This window comes from Macrobrachium nipponense, chromosome 3 (assembly GCF_015104395.2).
Source record: "Macrobrachium nipponense isolate FS-2020 chromosome 3, ASM1510439v2, whole genome shotgun sequence".
Classification (NCBI taxonomy): Eukaryota; Metazoa; Arthropoda; class Malacostraca; order Decapoda; family Palaemonidae; genus Macrobrachium; species Macrobrachium nipponense.
The window spans coordinates 33673782-33698743 of record NC_087202.1 but is presented as its reverse complement, the minus strand read 5'-3'; the positions used below and the strand labels follow the sequence as shown (position 1 = coordinate 33698743).

The 24962-nt window shown below is 43.0% G+C and overlaps 1 protein-coding gene across 2 annotated transcripts in view; it reads right to left on the bottom strand.

Annotated features, from left to right (window-relative positions):
• LOC135221697 (protein argonaute-3-like) overlaps positions 1-24962 on the bottom strand; it is a 699537-nt gene that overhangs the window by 531869 nt on the left and 142706 nt on the right. The window lies entirely within an intron of this gene.

Genomic DNA, 24962 nt, shown 5'->3' with positions numbered 1-24962 from the left:
AAAGTTTATTGGCGGAAAACAGGTAAATCCTTCAGCCAATTGTTCCAGGTCTAATGGAACATCGCATCTGTGGCCGTGAGCTAGGGATCCCAAAATTGGGGACCCACATAAGCATGGAAGGTTTGTTTGTGGTTGGACTCGTGGCGCAAAACAGGTTCACCTGAAGGTCCCGAATCCTGTAGGCCAAATCCAATTGAATGGATTTTTGCGTCCAGGGACCAATTCCCGATTTCAACGGCAGCGAGAAGATCGCTTATTCATTCACATGAATTTATGTGGCTTGACGTTGGAGCCCTCCCTCTGTTTAGGCAGTGAACACTTATCCACTGCACTGTCCAAGACTAGTCCTGATATGAATTTTGTTCCTGGCTGGAAGCTCAAGGTCCTTTTTTAGGGTCAGGAAAACGGCCATGCCTCCTCCGGATGTTGAAATAAGCTGGCAAGGTACCCCCTGGTCCCCTCCAACTACCGTCGACCATGTTTACCTTGAAACCTTCTTTTGTTGCTGGGAGAATAGCCCCCCAACCATTCCGCTCAGATAAGGCGGTCCCGGTGGTGGACTAACTAGGAGACGGCGGGGGAAATTGGAGTTGGAACTGACTTGGAAAGACTCTTAGTTGTTTTCGTTCATGGATGTAGTCCTTTTTTTTTTTTTTTTTTTTTTTCCCTTATGTATCAACTGGAATCGAAAGAGATTTTGGCTCTGAGTCTGCTGTTTTGGACTCTTTTCCGCCCATACCACGGTTGATGTCCTTCAGTCTTTGCTTTTCAACAAGAGATTCTGTTAAGTGAAGCAAAACTGAGTGCAACCTAATACTGTTTCTTTGGGTACGAACGAGAACCTCCCGTCTGTTTTTAGAAATTGTCTCGTAGCTTTCGCTATCTCCTTTGCACTTGGTTTTGCGGAAAAGAGATAGTTTGGTGTGGTTGGTTAGATCCCTAAAATGGATTCCTAAACCATTTGAAAGCGAAAGACCACTGGGAGTGGAGACGGGAACTTTTGTTACTTGTTTTTATTCTGGAAATCCCCAGAATACTCTAGGAATTTTATTACTTTTGGCTGTTGCCCTGGCAAATTTCTGTTTCTTTGGGGTTTTGGGTCCCAAACCTAAGCCCCCAGTCGTCCTAGGTAAGCTTACTCGCTTAACCCACTGAGCTCTTAGTTCCTGAACTATTGTTCCTCCCAGTTCCATTTTTGGTGAATATTCTGGGCGCTATCTTGAAGCCCTCAAATTGGCATTACTCTGAACGAGTTCAAGGCCTGTTCTTCCTAGTTTGAATCCTAGGTAGGGAGAAAACGTTTTTCTCGCGCTTATCGGGACGTGATGAATAAGCGTCTGTAAGATCGATAGAAGGTTGGTTGACGGCCCCCCACGGGCAAGTTAAGGTCCGTTACCATACGAGAACGGTTATCATGCGGAACACTTGTCGCATTGAATGTTATGGAGTTGAGACGGGACCAAGTCTAGAAAGAATCACTCTTCGTTCGTCCGTGTCCTTCTTTTGGCGCGGTGGTGAACAAACGGTCCCTTGGAAACTTCAGGTTGTCCTGACATTTCTTTAAATTGCCTTCTTCTGGATAAGGTCTTTGGCATAATTTAGAAGGTTCTGTCCGATTGGGATTTGGTGGAATCTTGACTGGGGTGGAGGGTAGGCCCTTTTTATCCATCTCCACCCCAGACCTTTTGGATACTATACTTTGGGCCCGATGGGAACTGAAGGGTCCAATGGTTCCCCGGAATAGGTACGTCCTCCCACCTACCTGAAAAGAGGATCATTGGTTGCATTGAGGGTCCTTACTTCCTCTGCCTCCTCTGAAACCTCTGCCCACCTGGAGGTAGCTCTGGGAAACCAGCTCTCTGTTGCCAGTAAAGCTCCCTCTTTGGCTCTACAACCTCTTTGCTTGCCTAGTTATAGCTTTGAAAAAGAAATTCCCTGTCGTTTCAAACGGAAAGCATTGAAGGCAGGGGATGTCCTTGAATGTAAGCCGAACTCGAGGGTCTGTTGAGTTGGCTGGCTTTGTAATCGGACAAAAGATTGTTGCTGTGGGTCGTAGACCTTCGAAAGTTGAAGGTTGACCAAAGCTGGGAGACAGGGACTGCTTGCACCACTGTCCCTGTGAGCTGAGAGGTCTGGAAAGGGCTAAATACGTTCCTGAGACCGACCTCTTGCAAAAATAAACCTGTTTTTGGGTTTGTGGTCCGGAGGCCTCAAAGCTTCCCCTTGAAGGAAGGCCCCCAGCGAAAAAGGAGGTTCTGATTAGCCCTAGCTGCCTCACTGATGACTACCATTTACCTACGTTCATCAGGGGAACGAATTTGGGCCCCCAACAAATCAAAAGCCCTTAATCAAGTTTGGTTAGGCTCGTGCCTGATGGAAGCGTAGGGCCAGGACTGGCTTCCCTGCCAATTCCGCCTAGCAACCACAAAGTCTTAACAGGTCACACTGGAAAGTTCTGCAGCAGCGACTTTGTTATGGACCCACCGGGAATAAAGGTCCTAAGAGTAAGGACAAGAGGCCCGTTCAATTGTCTGCCATAGTAACTGAAATTGATCGACCTACTCAGTCTACCATTTTAGCTTCAAACATTTCTGCCTTTATCCAAGGCATCCCTGGAATTCTGGGTAGCCTTTTGTCGACATAAAACTGTGTGGAAGCAACAACTCCGGGTCGAGTCTGCCCACTGTGAAAGTTTTCCGGACGGGCCCAATCCCAGCACTCCAAATCTCCGGAAAAGAAGAACAGAGAGGTAGGCTCTGTCTCTCAAGTTTGAGGCATTGGTTTCTCTCTAATTCCGGCCATGCAACAGAGTTAATTCCGCAATTCTTGGAAGTACAATGGGGTCGGGAATGTTTAATCCCCTACCAACGAAACATGGTTGTAAACAACCTTTATTTGGCGTCACTTTAGTGCTGATGCACTCCCACATTCTGAAAAGGGTGCGGACCCATGGCCGACTGTGCCTGATCCCTAGGATTTAGATCAACCAGTCTCCTTCCTTGGGGACTTTGTCTAAACCACGTTACAAAGGCTTCCTCAGCTAAACGAGCGTAGCCTGGGAAGGGAAATTGGCGGCCCTCCCGGGAAGAATTCCATAGGGAAATTGGAGGCCCCCCGGGAAAGAATTCATTAATCTTCCACCGGACGATACGGGTGCCACCATCCCTCAATTGTCAGCAATGCACTCGGCTAAAGGAGCATGCAGAAAGGGCCTAACCACCATGGGTTGTTGTCCTCGAATGGGGGAGCTTAGACGCATCCAGTACGCAAAGGGATTGCTGTGTTAACCTCCAGACTGAAATAAGTCCGGCCAGCAAACTCTCCTGAGTTTTGTAGTCTATGAGCAAGGAGCAGGATGGACTGGTTTTCCCCCTGATGTTTTTAAGCCCGAATCGAGCTGAGAGGACATCGATTTGGAATCTCGAGTCTACCATGCTGCCCACGGTCTTCTCCATGGAAGAAGACCTTGCAAAAGCATCAGGGTTTAAAGCCGGATTCCCAACAGTCTGGTTTTAGGACCTTTAGCTCTTGACCCTTTATGTGGGGGAAGTAGCTTTCGACCAAGGCAGGTCAAAGGCTTGGTAAGCCAATGATAACCTGGCGGGAGTCCGCTTGGTAGCAAAGGCTTAGCTGGTCTGGCAGCCTTCTGCAGGGACTTCCTTGTTTAGGCGTTTTCCACCTTGGGGATTGACCGAAACCAGACCTATCCCGCCAAGGATCCTGGTCTTTGAAGAAGCCTGGAAGGGAAGATGAAGAATAGGATGGGAGTAAATAACTTGTAATTTTAGAACTAAGACCTCCATTGCCTCACTTAGCCTCCCTTACCTTTCCTTGTGGAGTTCCTGGATTCCATGGCCAAGGTTCCCGATTGCAGGGCTGACTGTCTGCTAACCTCTTCCGGTCACTTCCTCAATAAAAACCCTCTTCCAGGGGGAACTGGGTATCCAGAACGGATCCTCTCTATGGAATAGGACCACAAGTTCCCTAGCTACTGCTGCCGAAGTCCTTGCATTGGGATAAAGGAGAGAAACACATCATCCTCTGACCAGCCATATAGGGGCATTCCAAGCGGTCACATTCCTACCGATAGCCGCCCCCCACCCCAGATCTTAAGGTTTGCTAGGTGAGGAGGGCCTTGCGCGCCAGATGGGGTTCTGTAAAGAAAGGACAAGAAATCAGACCCTCCAGAAATTGCCCATCGTTTCTACGGAACTATGATTACAAAAATAAAACATTTACCTAAGGTGCGGATGGTACCTACCGACTCATTAGTTTTACGTTTTTGAAACTAAAGCGTAACATACTTCGCAGACCCCATCCCGGATGCCAAAACTAGGATGTTGTCCATCTCACCGAACAGCTGGCATGAAGAAATCGGCAGGACTCGCATCCCCCCACAAGGTTGTTGGGGGTGTGAGGATGGTCTGAACAGCCCAACTCCAGACAGTGGTGTACCATCTGTTTAAGTCAGAAATTGATACATATGAGCACACTTGAAAAATTAGTTTTATGAACAGCTAGTTTACAGGGAAAAAACAATGGAACTCCTCAGTAAGAATTCGTTACTAAAATATCAAGCTAGTGAAAATCTCCACTTTGCTGCCGGAATCCATAATCTCTTTATCAAAAATCGCTAAGACCGAGAGAAACTGGCCTAATAACAGAGCATAAAAACGGAGGGGCCAGGTAACCTGGGTCTGGGAGTCCTGAACGCATCGGAAAAGGAGTAGCTATTCCAAGCAATTATTGGAAAAGTAATTCTAAACCTAGTTCCACCCCACCGGAACATGGGGGCAGAAGCGATAAAATTAGAGAATAATGGAAAACAGAGCGGCGGACCCAACGGTACTAATAACTTCTGGGTGTGTAACTAAACCTGGTGAGAGTGATTGATCAGATCAACACTTCGAATCCGAGAAACACAGAGGACCGGTAGAAGCTGCCCACAGAGATTAACATAATCTTCTACTCCTTGACCTTCCTCCAACTAATCACCCCGGAACTAGTGCTCGAAGTCTCTTAGCTTGCCATTCCCCGGTGGAAGGGTTACTAGCCACAGGCGAGCTAACGAAACACCACCGGAAACAATCCGGACCGGTGAACGGAAGAGCACGGAGGGGGTGGAAAGTAACCTATCAGAAATAAATGAAAAAAAAAAAAAAAAGGGAGGGGGGGTTAACTAACAGAGATTACATAACTCTTAACTAACTACCTTTAACCTCCTCCGACTAAATCCCCCCGGGATGGTTGCTTAACCCACTCCAGCTGCCATTTCCCCCATAAGGGTTACTGAGGGACAGCGAGCTAAACGCAAACACCACCAGAACAGTTACCGGGCCGGAAGGAAGAGCACGGAGGGGAAGGGAGGGTAAACTAGTAATCGCCTGGCAACAGCGAACCAAGTCAGGTGATTATCCCACCTTCTGATAAAGCCACGTGGAAAAAACCTACAAACTAAAGGGGGCAGAAGAACCGGCAGGCCAAACTGGGGGGGACACCCTAAAGGAGGTACTAGCTGGAGGCTAATACTAAACCAAAATATTGAAACAAGGTAAAAAAAATTATTGGCAAGTCAACCGACGAAGTAAAAAAGCCAATCCATGCTACTAGCCTAGCCTCCCAATGCCCTCCAAAATCAGCTTATACCAAATCTTGAGTCCAGGTGGCCTTGAGGACGGCCGCCTACCTGGAAGTCAACGAAAGAGGAAAACTCAGAACCTAAACTAAACCCATCCAAAAGTCGAATATATCAACCTGGTCAGGAAAGATGGGTCTAGCAAAACCTTACATTCATGAATAACGAAGGAGAAATCTCTAGTAAAGGATCAACCTTCCAAAAAACTAAAAATTATTAGCTGGTGGTCAGGATCACCAAAGAAAACTAAAACCAACTAAGGTAGAGAGAAAAAAAACTTTCTTAACCGCCTAGCCTAACTTCCAAAACATTAACCTAGATCTGGTCAGGTAGGCTAGGAACGGTAATAAATGGCTGGCCAAGGATAAGGCTAAATTTCGAAAAATGTTTCGGTTTTTGTGGAGGACTACCAACCTCATCAATATAATTTAGCAAATAATATTGTAACATAAACTAAATAACAATAAAATCATCTACATAAAATGCATGAGCACCGCGAAATAATGAGAGTTCTTTTACTTCTCAAGTAATATGCGTAACACTAGGCTAGCCTAGATCGCCTCAACACAATACTCGCGCATGTAGCAGAATGAAATATTATTGCACTCTCATGAGGGAACCAAATCGCTCCTGAAGGCCTTTGAAAAAGAGAGAGAGGGAAATCTCTAATAGGCTATAATTAAAATTGATGAAATCTATTAACCCTTATACGCCGAGAGGACGTATTTTACGTCGACATTTTTTGTCTCTCGGGTGCCGACTGGGCGTATTTTACGTCAACATATAAAAGTTTTTTTAAAAATTCGCGGAAAAATACTTATAGGCCTACCAGCCGAAAACTCTTGAATCACGCACCTTGGGGGATGCTGGGAGTTCATGGATCAAGGTGTTGTTTTGTTTACAATCGTTACGCAGGCGCGCAAGAGCGAACTTCTTTCTTGCTGCACTAAAAAGTATCGGTGACACATCTCTGAAATTATTTTGTCACTTTGACATAATTTTTGTACCATTTTAAATATGCCGTTACATGGAGTATTATATATGAAAATGTGAGCATTTTTATGTAGAATACAACAAAAAAAATACTCATGATTGTAGCTTTTTTCAGTTTTGAGATATTTTCATACAAATAACGATAAGTGCCAAAATTTCAACCTTCGGTCAACTTTGACTCTACCGAATTGGTCTAAAAACGCAATTGTAAGCTAAAACTCTTATATTTTAGTAATATTCAATCAATTACCTTCATTTTGCAACAAATTGAAAGTCTCTAGCACAATATTTCGATTTATGGTGAATTTATGAAAAAACTTTTTCCTTACGTCCACGCGGTAACTCTTCCGAAAAAAATCATACATGCGATTGTGGTAGTGTTTGCACCATTTTAAAATTAGCCGTTACATAAAATTTTATATATGGAAATGTGCGCAATTTCATGCACAATACAACTAAAAACAACCCATGGTTGTAGCTTTTATCAGTTTTGAAATATTTTTATATAAAAAATGATAAGTGACAAATTTTCAACCTTCGGTCAACTTTGACTCTACCGAAATGGTCGAAAAACGCAATTGTAAGCTAAAACTCTTATATTCTAGTAATATTCAATCATTTACCTTCATTTTGCAACAAATTGGAAGTCTCTAGCACAATATTTCGATTTATGGTAAATTTATGAAAAAAATAACATTTTCTTTACGTCCGCGCGGTAACTCTTCCGAAAAAATCATACGTGCGATTGTGGTAATGTTTGCACCTATCTAAATTAGCCGTTACATAAAGTTTTATATATGAAAATGTGCGCAATTTCATGCAGAATACAACAATAAATAATTGAAGGTTCTAGCTTTTCTCATTTTCGAAATATTTGCATATAAATCACGTAAATAAATAGAAAACCACGTTCGGTCAACTTTGATCTACCGAAATGGTTGAAAAACGCAATTGTAAGCTAAAACTCTTACAGTCTAGTAATATATAGTCATTTATCTTTATCATGAAACAAATTTGAAGTCTCTAGCACAATATTTAGATTTATGGTGAATTTAAAAAAAAAAACCTTTCCTTCCCTCCGCGCGTGCGGATTCTCCGCCACAAATCTCCAAAATGCCTACGTCGCATTCTCGGAAATATTTGCTCAGTTTCTTATTAGGCATTTCATAGAGTTTTATATATGAAAATGTGCGCAATTTCATGGAAGAATTAAAACGAAAAAAAATATTTTGAAGGTTGTAGCTTTTCTAATTTCTGAAATACTTGCATATAAATTAAAATATATAAAAAAATTCGGACATGCGGTCAACTTTAACTCGTCCGAAATGGTCGAAAAACTGCAATTGTAAAAAAGCTAATACTCTTACAGTAATATAAAGTAATATTCAAATCATTTGTCTTCATTCTGAAAGAATTGGAAAAGTCTCTAGGACAATATTTAGATTTATGGTGAATTTTTGAAAAAATATATGTTTTACGTCCGAGCGTTACGAATTCATGCATTATTTTTGTGATAAATATTTTCTCTGTGTTGCTTTTATCGTTTTACAATGTGTTATATACCAAAACCTGATCGCAATTTACTGTACAAATTACAACGAAAAAAAAAACAAAAATTAACTCGTTTTACCTTTAACCGTTTTGTGCATAGCGCGATTTGAATACAATTTATATATGAAATTTTGTTTTTGCGCTATTCATATATCGCATTATTTATATATGATAATGGATAATTTTTTTCATTTCTGATGGTTGCATACTAAACTTTGGGCAGTGACAAAAAAAGGAGCCTAAATGAACTCTTAATCTTGAAAACTAAGCGCGCTGTGATTTTTTGAAAAAAATCTTTTTTCTGCTTCCGCAATTACTCCGAGACCACCTCGGCACACGAAAGACGATTTTTAATATACCCCTTCGGCGTTTAAGGGTTAAAACAACCCTATCGGAACCCATCAGGAGCAAAATGGTAAAATTCCACGATAATAGTAACGTATACTGTAATGATCAAAAGGGATAATGATTTATCGTAATAAAAAAGTTGAGGAGACTAATTACGCGAACAGCAATGCATTTAAATGGCCGAGCAGAGAGACGATACGCTCGGCTCCCAAGTAACATTACAAATAAATAAAACCACATAAAATGCACCGTTGCCCGAACGCGTTTAAAGTCAGAAAAATAATACTCAACTTAGATGAAGATGCTTCTTGAAGTTCAGAAGACATGATAAATCCAAACCATCACAAAAATATCAAAATCACAACAAAAACACGTCTACGTGTCAACGAGCGCTATGAAGGAATGAAGTATCTTGGCAGAAGAAGTAGTCGTGAGCGGAGGGTGGCCGTTGTAACAGCTTCTCTCTGGTTGAGGGATTTTGAGAGAGGAGAGAACTAATTGGCTGGAGGTCTGTGGTAGTGGCATCCACTCGCCCTGTTTTTATACCGACAGCTTTGAAGGTGATCGATCCAGAGGTAGTAACTCTGGCATTCCATATGGCTTTTTTCTCTGGTATATTTAGCAATTATATATACCTTGAAATGAGTGCTATAAGGGACATTTCACTGGGCGACACAGGCCAATCCCAGAAATAACCTATTTACGCTAAATAAAAGCAAGAAAATCGCTTTGAATCAAGTTAAGTACAGCAAAATAACCCTGCCTCTGCCCTCACCTAATTTTTCCAAACCAAAACATAGATCACTTTGTTTGTATTTTATGAAACTACATACAGCATTATTGGATACAGTGAAGTAAAGCATTACTTTTTAAAAGAGCCAAGGAAAAGATGCATACAGGCAGTCCCCGGGTTACGACGGTCTCGGCTTACGACGTTCCGAGGTTACGATGCTTTTCAATTATATTCATCAGAAATTATTTCCAGGGTTACGACGCATGTTCCAGGGTTACGACACATGTTCCAGAGTTACGACGCCTACAAACGCTGATCTGGCAGATGAAATATGACACCAAAAATGCAAAATAATCAATATTTAAAGTTTTTTTTTGATGAAAAATGCAATAAGAATGCAGTTTACATAGTTCTGAATGCACCTAAAGCATTAAAAGTAAGGTTTTCTTAGGATCTTTGACAATGTTCCGGCTTACGGCGATTTTCGGCTTACGACGCGTCTCAAGAACGGAACCCACGTCGTAACCCGGGGACTGCCTGTATTCATTATGTTTGTACTATTTTATGAAGGTCTCTCAGTGCTTCAGCAAGTACTGAAATACGTACCAATAACCAGACAACAGCGCCACCTATTAACGAAAAAAATAACTAAATCTAGTTCATGTATTAAGTCAATTTTCAACTTAAAAAATTTCATATTAAGAAAAATAACCTTGTTACATATGAATAGTTTCTAAAGACTAATTTACGCTAATTAGAAGTAAAAAATCGCTCTGAATTGAGTTAAATACGGAGAAATAATCTTACCTCCGCCCTCATCTGGTTTTTCCAAACCAAAACATGATTGGTTTGTTTGTATTTTATAACAAAAATAGTAATACAAGACTACATACAGTATTATTGGGTACTGCAAAGTAAAGGATAACTTTGTAAAAGAGCAGAGGAAAAGATGCATATTCGTTATTTTGTATTTTATGAGGCGGTCTTGGCACCTAGCCTATAAGCAACCAATAACCAGACAATGGTGCTATAAACCCTATGGAGTGTAAAACCCAGTTATAAATACATTTAACAATCTCCGTAAAACCAAAATGCCACTAACCGATAGCGACAGTAACCGTGGGCTGACTGTACATCTTTGGAAGCCAAAAAAAAACAACATAAATTTTGATGTTGTCAATCACTAGTAAAGAGAAATAGATTAACATTCCTCGGAGATTAAAGATATATACTCTCTCTCCCTCTCTCTTTCTCTCTAGCCCGGCACAAGACATGTATGTCATAGTGGTAACTGTTTTGGCTGGAAGGGTTAGAAGTACTTATACATATACATATATATCTTTAAGGGTACTATGTTTAAGATGACTGAAATATTACTAATAAAATCTCAAAGATTAATACAGTAATAAGATAATAATTTGATATAGGATGTTATTTAAAGTGTATACATTTGGTATTTGAACTTTCAAGATAGGAAGGAAGTTATAAGCATTTTTAGAGGGGATTCTAAGTACTATTCAAAGATTTTAACTATTCGTGGGGGGGTCTGGTACACATCCACTGCAATTACAGGTGGTCTACTGTATTAACTTCTCTTTTTCCTTCTTTTTACATGCAGTTTACTGTGTCAGGGTAGAGTGACTTGCTCCCCTTGAAACTAATCTGATAAAAAGAAAGGAATAAAAGAAGACAAATAGGAAGTGTAGTTGAAAATAGAGGAAGGAATAAAGTAGAGAAGTGATAAGGAACACGGGGAGAGAATGCAAAGATGCCAGATTGCAGTCCCCGGTTATCGGCAATGATTCCGTTCCTGACTGCGTGACAATAACTGAAAATCGAGGATAATAGTGTTAATCCATGGTTATTGGCACTGATCCTTGGTTATCAGCGCAGAAAATTCAGATATCGTTGTCGCTAGACAAGCATAATAAAAGTGGATTGCCAATAACTGGGGGTTGCCCGTAGAAGACACGCAACCCTAAAGATGCCAATCTCGACACATTTGCCAAATATAAACTTTGACAACAGTTAAAGGAGAGACAAAATACATACTGGCTGATCTCTCCAGTAGGAAGGATATTGACAAAATAATATTGGCTGATGATGAGCAAGCTCACTTCCAATCTGAAGAAGTCTCAAAGACCAGAGTTAGAGGAAAACTTTAATATCAGAGGGGGTTCTTTTGATGGTAGATTTAGGTTGAAGAGTTAGAGTAGGGTTCTTTAATTAGGTTAAGATTTTATTGGTGGGGGGGTGCGGGGAATCTAGGATAAGTTTAGCGGAACTACAGTACATATTAAGTTGGGTATTAAGAGGATAAGTTTACCAGATTAAGGTTTCTTTTATGGCCTTTCTAATTAAGGTAATAAATTAGGTTAAGTAAAGTCAAATTTTATTGAATAACCTCCAAATCTGTTCCCATCATATTGCCCTAATTGTCTTTATCATAAGCTGCTGCAGGGCAAGCTCCACCTCACAACCAACGAGCATTTGGAGGAATCCTTCTTGTTAGGAATGAAGAGCCCTGCTTAGTAGTAAAGGAAGATAACTTTCTTTACAGGAATTTGTGTGGCTGGGACCTCGCTGGAATATTATTTGGGTCTGGTTGGCTCTTCCCAGCCAGAATCGAGTCAGAATAAGGAAAGAGCCAATCCCAAGTGTCTCTATGACAGTTGGAATGGATGTAAGGCCTGTTAAAATCTGAGTCTATGAGGATGTAATCCTAAAATAACAATTAAAGGACTTGATTGGAATCTGGTCTGGGAGGATATGCCGGCTGTGCACCTGGAAAGATTTTCTCATCTTATAGGATGATTTGATTTCTGTCATCATACGGGTAGTTAAACACACTGATGCCTCCTTGACAACATCGTGAATCTATTGGAAGGATTGTCCGGTAGCTAGCAGATGATTGTCTGTTCTAAGGGGGTGTCATATTAATTTCCTGGAACTGGTGCTGTCTTCCTATTTCTCAGAAATTTTAAGCCTCAAGGAGGAATCACATCTTGCTGATCCTAGACAACATGACAACTGACACTATCAAGAAGTGCAGCTCTTCTCACTACCACTTCCTTTGGCAAGGAAGTGGTACCTCTCAACAATTCATTTCAAGGGGTTATACAACACGACAGCAGACTCCCTGTCGAGGAAAATGGCATCTTCAACCTAGTGGTTGTTAAACAAACCCTCCCTCCCAAGCAACTGCCAACATGCTCCCACATCCAAAAGTGGAGCTGTTAGCAGCTAAATGTGCGAACCATTAACTTACAATGGCTGTCTCCAAACCTGGACATTCAGGCAACAACAAGACATGCAATCCTGAAAGACTAGAATAGTACCAAATTGACAAATTTTTAATCAATTTGTATTTTTCATAGCTTACATGAGGTCTTAACAATAGGATAATCTTCTTGCGTTAGATGGAAGAGATATTCAAACGAAGGGATCAATTTCTTTTTTAATGCACCATGTATACCCTTACCAAATATTTGTTCATTAAAATTTCCCAACCATAAGCCAATAAGATCAACATTTATTGGTAATAATAAATTACACGAATCTAAGGTATTAGCCAAGAAATCCAATAAGTCATCAACAAGCAATTTGATGAATAAAGAGGTAATATCAAAGCTAATCTATGATTTGATGCATGTTTACATTCTCCTGTTTACCACAAATTTCAACTGAATTTTTGATATGTGATGATGAAATATAGCCTAAGATGGGAAAAGATAATTTCACTTGATATTTTGATAATTTACTATTATCAGATCCAGTTGCATTGATGATGGGTCTTATTGGATTACCTTTTCATGGGTTTAAATAAACCAATATGGTTCATTAGGGTTCAAATTTTATCTTTAAAGTTCTGCTGAAGTGTTTAGTAACCTTATCCAAGGGACTCTTAATTGTAAATAAGTATATGCATCAGATAACACTGAATCTATATCTATGACTCTGTGGTACAGTCTTGTATTTCTTTTAAAAGGACAGTGAACTGCAAAACATGGAAGCAGATAAGGAAAAGATGTTAGTTACCATATTTGACGGCGTATATGACATACGGGTATATAAGACACATCCTCATTTCAGCAGGTCAGATTCAGGAAAAAAAGCTTTTAGTGTATTTAAGCATATCTTGTTGAAAACAGTCTAGCTGTACATTACGCAAGCAGAAACACAGCTGTATAAAAACAATTTGGCAGTACAGGCAAGCAATAAGCATACACAAAACATCTCAATAACAGGGAAAAAAAAAAAAAAAAAAAAAAAAAAAAAAAAAAATAATAATAATAATAATAATGATAATAAGGAAGGAGGCCTTCTCTAAGCTAGGGCAGTAGCATTGAATATCATAGCTGTTTCAACGGCATTTAATTTATATAGAATCTTCTCAATTCTTCTTATTATCTTCTCATCAGCATGTAGCTGGTGTATCAGGTTTCCAAAGGACATATAAAGATTTCAGTTGTCTTAGGTTTATTTCCTCTAATGGTGTCGACAGCACACAGGCAGTCTCTATGAGAGTATACAGCAAAGTGAATTATGATACTGTTTTACATGTATTTATAGCAGGCAAGGCCGTGTACAATCGGTGGGTAGGTTGGTACGCAGGGATTTTAATTGGTCATTGGATGGTGAAGAATTCTGTTCCTGAGGCGTTGATATCTTCTTGGTCCGTCCGGGGTTGTTGGCGTGGGTTGGATGTTGGTTGGGGTACCCACAGCCTGGGTGGTAGGTACTATAAGCCGTCCAGGTGACATGTCATCCGCTCATTCTCTCCCGCTTTCTCTCTCTGCTTCTTCCTCTCTCTCTCTCTCTCTCTCTCTCTCTCTCTCTCTCTCTCTCTCTCTCTCTCTCTCGTGACGGTATATGGAGTCGGTTGGTTTCTTGTGCTATTTCTTTGTATGATGGTAGGAAGAAATTCTGTTTCTTTTACTGTGTTGATAGTCGGTTTTTTTCTCTAATATGTGTAGTGCCTCAATAACATAAGACGTTTCCAGTCCGGTGCATGGTCAATAATTTCTGTGTTCGTTATAAGCTCAGCTCTTTCTGGTCTTCTGTTATGCTTTTCTCTGTAGTGAATGAAAATGGCCCCTTCTTGAAGGTGGCAGGAGAGACGCTTGGAGAGTCTGGTAGTGGTCATCCTTATATAGGAGTGGTGGCATCTATCCACCGGGCATATGAATTCGTAGATGACACTCCTCTTCAAAGATGTTTCTGGGGGCACTGGGTTGTTTTTAAGCAGCAGCTGGCTGGTTTTCATATTTTTATAGCATATTATGAGAGTAATTTTATCACCTTCTGCAGTGGGGGAGACATTTTCACAGATTATTTTCCTTATAGCCTTTTTGTCTTCCAATTGTTTGTGGTGCATATAATTTTTATAAAATATTTTTATAGCTCCACTTTGGTAGTTAGTTCAGTCGTGCTTTTCCGGTGCCATTTATTTATGGAGTCCCGCTTTTGGCGTTCGACCATGCGATTTGAGAATTTATTATTGATGAGGACTTGTGTATACCTTTCGATCTCCCTGTTGGTTTCTCTCCACGTGGAGCAGTGTGTAAGGGCGCGGCAGACGAAGGCATCTACCACAGGTCTTTTATACCTGTCTGGGCACTCACTGGGCCCATTAAGGCACAGACCTGGGTTTGTGGGTTTCTTACAAACTGTGGTAGTGTATCCCACAGGGGTCTGCTGTACCCGAGCGTCCAAGAAGGGTAGGGCACCATCAACGCTGCGTTCACACAGCGTTCACACGTGTAAACGCAGCGTTGATGGTGCCAGCCAGCTGCTTCTTAAAAACAACCCGGCGCCCCCAGAAACGTCTTTGAAGAGAAGGAATGTCATCTATGAATTCACATGCCCAGTGGATAGATGCCACCACTCCTATATCAGGATGACCACTACCAGACTCTCCAAACGTCTCTCCTGCCACCTTCAAGAAGGGGCCATTTTCATTCACTACAGAGAAAAGCATAACAGAAGACCAGAAAGAGCTGAGCTTATAAACGTACACAGAAATTACTGACCATGCACCGGACCGGAAACGTCTATGTTATCTCGAGGCACTACACATATTAGAGAAAAAACCAACTATCAACACGGTAAAAGAAACAGAATTTCTTCCTACCATCATACGAAGAAATAGCACAAGAAACCAACTGACTCCATATACCATCACAAGAGAGAGGGGAGATATTGAGAGGGGAGATATTGAGAGAGGAGAGATTGAGAGAGAGAAAAAGAGAAAGAGAGGGAGAGAGAGAGGAACAAGCAGAAAGAGAAAGGGGGAGAGTGAGAAGGTGCGAACGAGAAAGAGTGAGAGAGAGAGAGAGAGAGTAAGAGAGAGAGAAAGAGAAGAAGAAGCAGAGAGAGAAAGCGGGCGAGAACGAGCTGATGACATGTCACCTGGACGGCTTATTACCTGCCACCCAGGTGGTGGGTACCCCAAACAACACCCAACCCTCGCCAACAACCCCGGACGGACCAAGAAGATCTCAACGCCTCAGGGACAGAATTCGTCACCATCCAACGACCAATTAAGGGATTTTGACGTAGGAAAAATCTATTTCTGGGTGATTGGCTCGTGTCGCCCTATGAAAGTATCCTTAATATCATTCTTTCTAGGCAAAATTAATCTAAAATTACCAGAGAAAAACAAAATTAAGAAAATGTCAGTAAAACTTGACTCGCTCACTCTATAAAAGAAGTGTCGGTATGAGAATAGGGGCGAGTGAGAATACTACCACAAGTCATTCACCATTTAGACCTTCCAATCTAAAATCCCCACCAGAGAGAGCTGATACTAAAGGGTGATGCGGCCGCTACTACTACTACTACCGACGCCACGGACAGCAGCGCCCCTAGCGGTCATCCTTAATCTATGAACATCTTGTCCTGCAGGGTGGGTAAACAAAGACAGGGTGGGTTTCATAGGGCGACACGAGCCAATCACCCAGAAATAGATTTTTCCTACGTCAAAATCCCTTTTCTGGGCTCAGCTCGTGTCGGCCTATGAAAGAGTACCAGAGAAACAGACAAGATGGGAATAAGGACAAATGAAAATCAGTTGTAAAAAAGAGGTATATAATATAAGTGAATCAGGGACATTACAGAATACAAACTAAGTACTTAAAGCTAACTTATCCTAAACAATGACATGATAAAGAAAGCAAACAATATAAAAGTACTTAAAATTAACTATATTAAACATAGTAATATCCAGTAAAACAACGTAAATTAACACAATAGATTCACTTAAGTAAGATATTTACATAATATACAAACACATTGTGTCCTACCCTAGCATAAAAATAAGGGTAGGGACACTGAAGTACATTATAAGTACATAGTGTGCATGTCCCTAGCAAAAAAATAAGGGACAATCCACCAATATGATCTCAGCGGCTAAGGCTAGAGTATCCGAGTAGCATGGCGATGGGGTGAGGCATGTTGGACGAGGTAGGTGGAAAGGAGACCTGGATCTATACTATGACTACTATACAGTATCAGGAGAAACAATGTTTCCCGCTGCTACTGCAGAAAATTTTTAAGATTCCAAGGACTTTAGGTAGTGACGTTTAAAGACTGTCGGAGATTTCCATCCAGTATACTTTTTAAGATCCTCAAAGTTCATATGTTGAAAGTAGTTAATTGAGGTGGCTACTCCTCTGATGTCATGTGCTTTAGGAAATGAATCAGGATTGGCTTGTTTAATGAAGTAAAGGATCTGTTGTCTAGTTCCTTTTACTGATAGAGTACCACCTTTTTCTCTCATAAAGAGAGAACCTGAGGATCTTGAGGATGTGCGAGATAGAAAGGCTCTTAAAGTTGATACTGGGCAGAGAGAAGGATCTTGCGGAAGTGGGATGACTTTCCAAGGAGCCCACCTTGCAAGAGGATCCTCATTTTTAGCCAAAAAACTACGATCCGGAGCAAGCAGAACTTCTCCTGAGGGGAGGAATTCCACATGACCCGCATCTCTGGATAGAGCCGACAGTTCTGAAATTCTAGCTCCTGAAGCTAGGCTTAATAAGAATAACGTCTTTCTAAGAAGCATTATGAATGTACAAGACGAGTTGTCAGTATCTGAGGCTAGTTTGAGGACATCATTTGAGAACCATGAGACTGCAGTAGGCCTTTGAGAAGGTCTAAGTCTAGCACAGGCTTTAGGAATAGACGTAAAGTAAGATTCTGTTAGGTCTATCTGGAAACCCAACTGAAAGATCTTCCTCAAAGCCGATTTATGAGTAGTAATAGTGCTAGCTGCTAAACCTTTTTTCAAACAAGGATCTGAAAAAGGATATAGCTAAGTTAACTGTCATGGTTGTAGTGTTTGATTCTTTCAGGAAGGATGCTAATTTTTTAACAGCTGAGTCATAGTCTAATAGTTGACTCTCTCTTATCTGATTCTAGGAAGAGGATGTTTTGTGGATCAATGTTAGCATCTTTGTTAGCCGCAAACTTCATGAAGTCCATAAAGTTAGGGTCTGAAGAATTCCTGAGGAAGCGAACACAGTCCTCATTTGTACTGATTGTGACAGCTTGGGATTGGGAATCCGTTGAGGTCGGAGACCCAATTCCAGAAGCAGAGGATACCAGTTGCTCTTGGGACAGTCTGGAGCAGTCAGAGCTACTAGTCCCTTGAAAGTCCTCAGCTTGCTCAAGACTTTCAAAAGAAGATTCACTGGAGGAAAGACATAAATTTTCCTCCACTGATTCCAATCTAACGACAGGACGTCCGTGGCATAAGCCAGAGGGTCCAGGTTGGGGGCCACATAGCAAGGGAGCTTGTGGTTTGCTTGTGAAGCGAAGAGATCCACTTGGAGACCTGGGACTCTCCGGCATATCCACTGGAATGACCTGTCGTCCAGGGACCATTCTGATTCCAGAGGGACCGACCGGGACAAAGCGTCTGCTATCACATTTCTTACCCCCGCCAGGTGAGTGGCGGACAGATGCCATTTGTGTTTGTCTGCTAGTGCAAAGATGGCTATCATGACATGGTTCACATGTTTGGATTTGGACCCTCCTCTGTTGATGCAATGAACTACCACTGCACTGTCCAAAACTAGTCTTAGATGAGACTTTTTCGGGGGAAGAAGTCTCTTCAGGGTAAGAAATACTGCCATTGCTTCCAAGACGTTTATGTGAAGCTGGCGGAACTGAACTGACCAAGTCCCCTGAACTTGCTTGAATTGAGAATATCCCCCCCACCCGGACAGGGAGGCATCCGTGTGAATGGTTAACACTGGAAGGGGATATTGAAGGGGTACTAGTTTGGCCAGGTTCTTCACTTTTGTCCATGGACGGAGCTGATTGCGAAGGATCTGTGGAATTACTGACAACTTGTCTCGAGATTTGGCGTTTGCTCTCGATCGCCAAACTCGGTTTATATCTTTCAGCCTGCTTTCAGGAGGATGTCTGTCACTGAGGCAAACTGAAGAGAACTAGGATTCTTTCCTGGTTTCTCCTTGATGTTTGTTTGCATTTGAGAAATTGTTTCATAGACTTGGCTATTTCTTTCCGTTTGACCACCGGAATTGACAGATTGTGGGAAGACAAATCCCATTGGATTCCTAGCCACTGAAAACGAGACTCTGGAGTAAGTCTGGATTTCGTCTTGTTTATCTGGAACCCCAGATGTTCCAGAAATTGAACTACCTTTTTCGTGGCTTTGAGACATTCCTCGACTGTTGGTGCCCAGATCAACCAATCGTCGAGGTATGCTGCTACCATTATCCCTTGAGTTCTCAACTGTTGAACCACCACTTCTGCTATTTTCGTGAATACCCTGGGGGCTACATTCAGACCGAAGGGCATCACTTTGAATGAGAACGTCTGATTTCCTAGTTTGAAGCCTAGGAATGGGCGGAAGTGCCTGGCTATAGGGATATGATAGTATGCGTCTGTAAGATCGATGGAGCATGTGATGGCCCCACGGGGAAGTAAGGTCCTTACTTGCGAGATGGTAAGCATTTTGAACTTGTCGCAACGAATGAAAGAGTTTAGCCTTGACAAGTCTAAGATTACCCTTCTTTTTGTTGAGCCTTTCTTTGGCACGCTGAACAAGCGACCTTGAAATTTTAGATGCTTGACTCTCGCAATAGCTCCTTTCTGAAGGAGTTCCCTCGCGTAATCTGTCAATTCCTTTGATGGTTCCTGATAAAATGATTTGATTGGAGGGGGATCTTTGATCCAACTCCAACCCAATCCCTTGGACACGATGCTCTGTGCCCATTTGCTGAACCCCCACCTGTGACGGAAGAGGAACAGCCTCCCTCCTACCTGGGGAGCCTCACTGTTGTTGGGCGGGTTGACCTCCGCGCCCTCCTCTGAACTGCCTTCCCCTTGCCGCTCTCCCTGTGCCACGCTGGTGAAAGTGGCCTCTCGCTCTGCTACCTCTCGAAAGCCTATTAAAGGCTGGGTAAGCCTGACCTTCATACATAGAGTTTGAAGGCCGGCGAGACTGCGTAGGAGGTTGAGGGTTGCGACTGAGGGGACAACAGGAGGATGGGTTGGGCCTGTTTCGAAGTTGATGGTTGTCCCTGTTGGGTAACTGGGACGGCCTGAACGAACTGCTGTTGCTGCTGATGTTTCTGGTAAGGCTGGAACCTTTTACCAGACTTCTTGAGTTTCTTACCAGCAGCAGGGGCGGATTCTTGCTTCCTCTTAGAAGAGATGCCCCACCTAGCTCTAAGGCTCTGGTTGAGCCTAGCAGCCTCGTGGTGCACCTCATTCACAGCGGACTCTGGGAAGAGGTCCGTCCCCCACATGCTGGAAGCCAGGAGTCTATTAGGTTCGTGCCTAATAGTGCACTCCTGCAGAACGTGCTTTCGGCAGTTCCTCCTAGCTTGGAAGAAGTCGAAAGCATCCGTCTGAACTGTTTGGAGCTGAGACTTGGCCAGAATCTTGAATAGCGGTTCTGTGCCATACGACAGTGCCGCCATTTCAGTGATAATTAAGGAGTTGAGGGACCTCCCAAACCTAGTTCGAGCATCGAACTCTGCCTGGATCAAAGTATCAGGCAGCCTTGGAAGCTTTTCGCCAAACTGGTCCATTGCGCAGTCTGGCTTAAGCTTACCAATCGTGAATGTGGCAGGCAAGTTCTCCCACAATTCTCCAAAGGCTGGAAAGAGCGGAGAAGTAGAATCCGCTTCCCTCAGCTGTGGCATGGGCTCATCCTTGAGGACTGCCTGAAGAGTCGCTTCCACTATTTTGGTAGCGAACGGAAGAGAAGCCTCCTCCTCCGTCGCAAAAATAGTGAAAGGACTCTTGAAAGCCTGGAGCTTAGTGTTGGTACACTCCCAGTCCTCCAGGCAGTGAACCCATTCCCGCTGTGCGTGCTCTCTACTATATAGCACGTTTTCTCGGGAAATCTTGTCCTCCCTAGTGAGGGCCGCCACGGTCAGCCTAGCATATCCAATGAAAGGCTGAGTTAATCCCGGAGGATAAAACTCGAAGTCCTCAATTCTTCGAGTTCCACACTCCGGGACAGAGGCCACTCTCCATGGGTTATCCATGGAGAAGGCTGGTAGCGACTCATATGGAGGTAGCTGGAGAATGCCAGTACCTGCTACTGGGGAGATTGGATGAGGAGCCTGAGAAAGCCCAGCTACTCGGTCCTCATTCTCTTTAACTCTGTTAGAGAGATCTTGGATGGATTGGCCCGACTGACTAAGGGTGTTTGACAGCTGCGCAAACATCTGTTCAAACTTGGTTCCGAGGGCGGAGACCTGTGAGCCTACCATCTCTCCTACCTGTTGCATCACCACTGCTGAGAAGGCAGTGGGATCAAAGGCGCTCGGTCCCGCTACTCCAACCGGCGTTGCCGGAGTGGATGCGGTGGAGGCCGGAGAAGGCATTGGCTCAGCTGGAGCGCGAGCCTTCTCCTTAGAAGCCTTGCTTCTAGAGCTCTTGGAGTACGAAGAGCTCGGCTTAGCCTTCACCGCGTCAGCATAGGAAGTCGAAGACTTCTTTACTGAAGAAGACGACGACGACTTCTTAGAAGTCGTCATGTGGAGGGTCTTCTGTTCTCTCTGTCCCTTCACCTTTGGGGGTACAGAGAGAGCGGGAGAGCGGGCAGGGATCTCAGATCCCGTAAAGCCTTGAAAAGAAGCAGTAGAAGGGACAGGAGAAGATCCAGGAGCACCCAAGGAAAGACCTTGGGCACCCGACACACCTACCTCAACCAACAAATCCTCCGCCCCTACCGCCATAGGTTCGATGTTCAGGTCCAAAGTTGCGACGTCTGGGACTGGCTCCTGCGTGGCCACGGACCCGAACGACTGCTGCACCTCTTGCTGTATGGAAGCGATGAGAGGGGCTGCCGAGATAGGATCAACGTAGCCTGTTGATTTGCCGCCTGGGAAGATCTGAACGGCCAGCTTCTTATCGAAGATGTACGGCTGGCCCTTGGCGGCGTTCTTCCCGAAGCCGCCCACCCAAGCCTTCAGGGTTGCTAAGGCGACTTCCTTCACGGCGGCAGCCTGAAAGAGAAGGCGAAATGAAGCTTCTAGTGGCGGGGACGGGGTTTAACAAGCTTATGACTAAGTGTTATTAGTAATACGATAAAGAAGTCTAAAATCGACTTAACCCCCCCCACCAGCTGACTGACAAGGTCATAGCAAATGGTGCAGGCTTCTGGGTGCCAGACGATCATAGCGTTGTGGGTCGTGGCACACGGGGCGTGAGTCCTGCACTCATCGTGGGCGCAGGGGTCGTAAAGCGTCGCGTTACACCCCAGGACCTGACAGTTGGTAGCCTGTAAGTGGAAAGATACATAAGTATCAGGAGAACACTTACAGCCTAACAATTGCTCCGCTGCATGCCGGAGCGTGAAGTTAGATTAAACCAGAGCCCCGCCATAATACGTGTGGTAACTAGGCGGTTGGAGTTGTCTAAGGCTACGCCGGAGACAAGAGAGAATATCCAACCAGGTGTGGTGGTGAGCCATGAAACCACGACGGAGAACGACGGAGATGGTATACACACAGTTAGTTAATACTAAAATTCACCGTAAAATTAGGGTACATCCTTATATTTATAACGAAATATATATAAATCTTTTCCCCGTCTACTAGAAGAGTGCCCGGGTAAGAAGCAAGCTCTCCTCCGGTAGCGGGAAAAAAAAAAGGCAGGATATAGTAGGCAAGCAATAGACCACTAGTAGTGACCACCCCGCCCGCTGGCGGAGCCAGACGAACTATAACCAAAGGGGCCCCGGCTGCAGCGGAGGCTCCGTTCGTTACAGTAGGGGAAAGGTGGGACTGAGCAAGGGGGGGGGGGGGGGGGGGGTTCCTTCCGGCGTAACACGGCGGGAGAGAGAGAGGGGGGGGGGGGTGGCCTACTCCTCCCCGTCCCAACAACTACCCGCTCGGTGACCCGGTACCCGAGACAAGTGGTCGCCCTATACCCCAGCTGGGAGGAAACTCCTGGCCTCCTCAGAGAAAGAGGGAGGAAGGCTACTGAGGTTGTCATGGTAACCAAGGAGTCCCCCAGACCCCTCCCTATACCTGGTAGGGAGGGAAGGGGAAGGGTAAGGTGCTATGGAACACGTGACCGCAAGTGGCCTAAGCCGCGATAGCAACACAACCGTGGAAGGGCCACGTGAACCAGACTGTACCAACACATGGGACATGCACCTAGGCTAGCCTAACACCCTAAATAAAACTAAAAATACATCGTAAAAAAGATGGAAAACGACACTTTTTAGTAAAAAGAAAAAGAAGCAGGAGAGGCAAACTGTTCCGAGGAACAGTTGACTACTCGGAGCCAGCGATAGCCGATGAAGAGCAAGAGCCGGGATGCTGGGCCAGAAACACAGAATAGCCCTAAATACCAAACTAAGAGAAAAGGTAAAAGGGCTGTCCTAGCTATAAAAACGATGTAAAAAACGATGAACGTGATATAGTAAGCCCATAAGTATAAGAAGTCCCAGTATGGAAGACCGGGAATTCTTAACATGAGGCGGCATGGCGCCGCCACGAGTCAACCGGAGACCGTATATGACCTATTAGAAGGAAAATACTGGTCCCTGGAAGACTAAAATACGGTAAAATACTACTTATGAGGCACTTAACTTAGCCGATGTGATGGCAGCACGTTCCATGGTGAATAAAAGAGATAAATCACAAGATAACACGGCACGAAAGAAAAAAGCGTACAACGTGTACAGTCTAATGATTAAGGATGACCGCTAGGGGCGCTGCTGTCCGTGGCGTCGGTAGTAGTAGTAGTAGCGGCCGCATCACCCTTTAGTATCAGCTCTCTCTTGTGGGGATTTTAGATTGGAAGGTCTAAATGGTGAATGACTCGTGGTAGTGTTCTCACTCGCCCCTATTCTCATACCGACACTTCTTTTATAGAGTGAGCGAGTCAGTTTTACTGACATTTTCTTAATTTTGTTTTTCTCTGGTAATTTTAGATTAATTTTGCCTAAAAAGAATGATATTAAGGATACTTTCATAGGCCGACACTAGCTGAGCCCAGAAAAAATCCCTGGTTACCGACCTACCCACCGATTGTACACGCCCTTGCCTGCTATAAATACATGTAAAACAGTATCTTAATTCACTTTGCTGTATACTCTCATAGATGACTGAAATCTTTATATGTCCCTAGGAAGAAACCTGATACACCAGCTACATGCTGATGAGAAGAAGTTAATAAGAAGAATTGAGAAGCTTCTATATAAATTAAATGTTGTAGAAACAGCTATAATAATAATAATAATAATAATAATAATAATAATAATAATAATAATAATAATAATAATAATAATAATAATAATAACAATAATAATAATGATAAAATTAAACTATAATTATAATAATAATAATGATAAGGTACTACGAACCAGATATGTTAAAGACTCAAGCAGAAGAGTGTGATCCTAGAAACGGCGCACATAGTAAGAAAAGTGATGGACTCCTAAGGAGGCAGGATGCAACCCAGAACCCCACACTATAAATACCACCCAGTCGAACTGAAGGACTGTGATAGACAAAAAAAAAAATGATAATAATAATGATAACAATAGTAGTATTAATAATGATAATAATAATAATAAAAGAAATCTGGCAGTACAGACAAGCAATAAGCATACACAAGACATCTCAATAGCAGGAAATAATCAAGCAGTTAGTATAAGCATGCAAAGCAATCACAATAATAACAAAACACTGACACAAAAATCAAGCCAGAAGTGCATAAAGCACTTAATTTGAAGGAGATACTGTAGCTGGCTCTTTTTCCTCCTGCTGCCATGATGGTGAGGGCATTGCTGTGTTTTTGTTATGATTATGAACTCGTTGTACCAAGATGTCTAACCTATATGCACTCCAACTACATGAACTGGCAATGATCAGCATGGCCAGATACCATACTTTGTAATCAATTGTTGTACAATAAGGCTTCAAAATGTTGTACAATCATTAGAAAATCAACAATTCCTAACAGATGGCAATACCAGTAAGTCAGAGCGCCAATCAGCTGATGTTTATAAACGCAAGTCATAGCATTTCAAATTAGATTGCCTTCAATTTTACGAATTCATTTTTAAAGCACCGGTAATAATACAATAATTCCAGCAATAAAATAAGGATGCATGGAGTTTAGAGTAGGTAAAAGTACTGAGCGTAAGCTGGGTTAGTGAGCATCGGAAAGAAGATTAGCCTAGGCCTATGGGAGGTCTCAAAC